Source organism: Amyelois transitella, chromosome 9, assembly GCF_032362555.1.
Source record: "Amyelois transitella isolate CPQ chromosome 9, ilAmyTran1.1, whole genome shotgun sequence".
In the NCBI taxonomy this organism is placed as follows: Eukaryota; Metazoa; Arthropoda; class Insecta; order Lepidoptera; family Pyralidae; genus Amyelois; species Amyelois transitella.
Genome location: NC_083512.1, coordinates 3,261,729 through 3,265,488, shown reverse-complemented (window position 1 = coordinate 3,265,488; position 3,760 = coordinate 3,261,729). Strand labels below are relative to the sequence as shown.

The 3,760-nt window shown below is 30.7% G+C and overlaps 1 protein-coding gene across 1 annotated transcript in view; it reads right to left on the bottom strand.

The window, feature by feature from the left end:
- LOC106134691 (sorbin and SH3 domain-containing protein 1) overlaps positions 1–3,760 on the bottom strand; it is a 244,816-nt gene that overhangs the window by 39,448 nt on the left and 201,608 nt on the right. The window lies entirely within an intron of this gene.

Sequence of the window (3,760 nt, the reverse complement as noted above, 5' to 3'; positions counted from 1 at the left end):
CGTGGCAAGTTAGTAGAGGATGTGATTACCGAAGCCTTATCATAAGGCAGTCATGATGATATTGTACCAAACCCTAATATTAAACTGTTAATGTTTAATGGCGTCGTGAGACAACGTAATTATAACTTGGGTATGATTTTGTAAGGGGTAGTTTAACGTGTAAAATTTTGTTATCGACACAATGAAGTTGGTTCAGTGGATTATGTGGAATATAATCGTTGCCAGTGCCCAGTAGTAGATATAGGGGCTCAATGTTTATATTGAATTTGCCTTGTTGGCATTGGGTGAGACAATAGTACAATCGAATCACGTGAGGTTTGGGGTTCCGTTTGTTAAAAAAGTTGACAGTAAAATACTCAGTATTAAAAGGTTTAATAAAATTATTGAAAAAGTACATAACTTTGTAGATTTTTTAAAGAAATGAGGCCAAAGAGATGAATCGAATAAAAATCGTCTAATTTTAGGATTTATTTTTACTTTTTGATTTTTATTCAATCAACTATTTTTAACAATCTTGGTGCATTTTCATTCCCTAGTTCAAGTGTGTTGTCCCATTGTGTGTTGTTTCTGTTTAGAGATACCTTTAATATGCGACTAGGATCTGTCAAAATAAAAAATAAAATAAAAGAAAACAAAATCTAAAAGCTTTTATTTCAGTACATGCTGGTTTTGTACAAACTAATTGCCTTAGAAGAGTGCCTTAAAAGCCCCCTTTAAGCATTTAGTTACCTGTGCTAGGAGGCTTCGCTTTTTCTTAGCTTTTAATATAAAATAATGTTTTTAAGTAATTTAATCCAAAATAGAAAAAGAACTTATATCATTCATGTATTTGTCACATTGTTAATAATTAATTCGGTGTATACCTAATTAATTATTAATTATATTTCTGTATATTTTCAGACAGGATTTTTTTGTATAATGTTGTGGAGGACAATAAGAACACTACGGTTTTGATAACATAACATTAAATCACGTAATTATCCTTTGCGGTCATCAAAAGACTGAAAGGTCACGCTCAGCCGCTTGGCTCAATGAAAGAATTGAGATTCAAATAGTGACAGGTTTTTAGCCCATCATCCTAAAAGAGGAATCCCAAGTATCCCTTAATCGCCTTTTACAACTTCCAAGAGAAAGAGATGGTTCTGTTATTTTTTCTATTGGTGCCGAGAACCACACGGCAAAAGATCTTGATGATTTTGATGTTTTTAATTATGTAGGTATATCCAAAATTCTAAAATGCTTCACTAAAAGAAAAAGATGTTCATTATTTAATTTGTGCAATATTCACAAGATCACAACTCTGCTTTAACCCTTTGGCTTGATTTATACTCCCTTTTAAATATTTAACGTTTCAATAACACCCCGCTGAATTGGTTTAGGTAACGTTGTAATTAACTGGTCAGAAAGGCGTAGATGGAGGTAATTGCTTTGAATAACATAATAGGCAAGCTCCTTTGAGCCATTTCATTAAATGAAGATAGACAGAGTTAATAATATATTTTGTTTCAGAACTCTCAAAAAGCAGTGATAGGCACGTAGGTACCTAAATTGCTTATTAAAGCACAAAAATACACATTTTTTATTTATTTTAGAATACAAATTTGCATTCGACTGAACCTTTAACATAGGTATCTATTAAATGAGCATAACAATTATATTTTCGATTTTCACAACACATTTAAAAAGAAAAACCAGAACTCTTATAGCGAACGTATTTTTTGTACTTACATATTTTTAATCCCTATTCGAGAAAAAGCCGCATTTCCATTAAATATTTTATTAAACAGTCCTACTGTTTATGGTTACGGATGTCAGACGGGAATCGCTTCGTCTAAAAACCTGACTCACCCAATTCCGGATCCATGGTCTAAGGCATACCCCGGGCTCCTCTCGAGAGTGGTGAGATTGCAACCGGGACTAAAGCTGGGAGGAAGTAGACACTAGAAAAATTTTCGTTTGTAACTTTAATTGAATGTAATTTAAATAAATAAATAAATATATATGGGACAAATGTAGGTAATTTAAGTAAATGTAATTTGAAATATAAATGTAATTTTTAAATTTAATTTTTAAAATTAAGTTATTACTCTGAATTAATGGTTTTGACGCTTGTTGATTCAATTTTATTTATACAAAATACATTCCTACCAGGAGCAAGAAAAGGTTAAATAATTGGTCAAGCAGAAAAAAAAATCTCCCCAATCAAAAAAAAAAATGAGGGATTAGCCTGACTTTTCTACAGCTATCCTACCTATCATTAAAATTTGGAAAATACCTAATAAAAAAATTTCGCAATTTATCAGAAATTAATTTTCTAATTCTTCCCACAGTAAAATCGATAAACCTTCTCCTGCTAACTTATTAGAGTTTGTCAAAGAAATTAACATACGTGAAAACAGTAAAAAATTCTCCTTTTATTAAATTTATTGCAATCAAAATTGAAAAATAAATTCAAGTAGGACAAAGTTCAAAATAAAGTATTACCTATACTGACACTTCATGAGGGAACTTATTTATAGACGTCAATGTTTTAGCAACTCGATTTCAGAGTGCGCGCGCACTATTGGTGACTCTACATCGCTGCAGCGCTTAATTTCAAATTTTAAAAACTGAATAGATAATAATGTAAAAAATCCATGTGGTTGAATCCTTCTTCGTACAACCCACGCTGGTTTAAAATTTGTTAAGTTTATTTTTTTGGTTACCATACTTGTTTGTAATGTTAACATATATTGTTATTTTTTATCTTATCTTGCTCGGGCTTATCCCGTAAAAAATAGCCAATATTTGGCTGAGTAGCAATGTAAAATTCTTACAAATTGCTATTAAAAAATTATTGTAAAATATTTTATTTGAGATATTTCAATATTTTTATCTTTTCTTAGCTCGTTCTTTTAACTGGTTTAAGAAAGAAAGAAAAATACTAACTTATTCACTTTAAGAGCATTATTAATTTTTTGTAGCTTTTTATTATTGTATTTTTGAAGGTAAGTATTTATTTATTTGTAACCTACTTATGCTGTCCCAATTTTTTACAGGAGCCTCTCCGTTTATATTCCACGACTCTACACTTTACCTCATTCTTGATTGATTTAGTCAAACTTTAAATCAAGCATTTATAAGTCAATCTCACCGCTTTTTGTGTTCAGGATTTTTATTTCTATTCAGGATCTTTCTACTCTACACTTTACCTCATTCTTGATTGATTTAGTCAAACTTTAAATCTAGCATTTTACAAGTCAATCTCACCGCTTTTTGTGTTTAGGATTTTTATTTTTATTCAGGATCTTTGAAAGGGCATTGATACCTATATGTTTTAATGAATAGAGGGAAGATAAGATTTGCCTTATCATCAATAGCTCTGCAAAAGCTCTCTTTTGAAATGAATAGGTAGTTTGCCTTTACGTAGGTCACTTTTTCATAGCTCGAAAATCATCCAAGCATTCTTTATTCAATTCTTCGCTTCAATTCAATATGTTTTCGAAATAAAAGAGAGAAGGAAACAATTTGACCTGATTACCAAAATATGTATGTATGAAGTTTTTATTTTATTTATTTGGAGCTGAAAGCTTCTTTAATTTCATTCTTAGAACGTTATTATCAAAATTGCAATAAATATTTTTCTTTTTTGCCAAAGCGCTTAAAGCGCTACATTATCGCAGAACTAGTCCATCGTACGATGTCTCGCCATAACATAACATAACCTCCAAACGAATTTCTTATCGTTGTATGAATTTGCTATGTCGAGCTCGAGCTAATT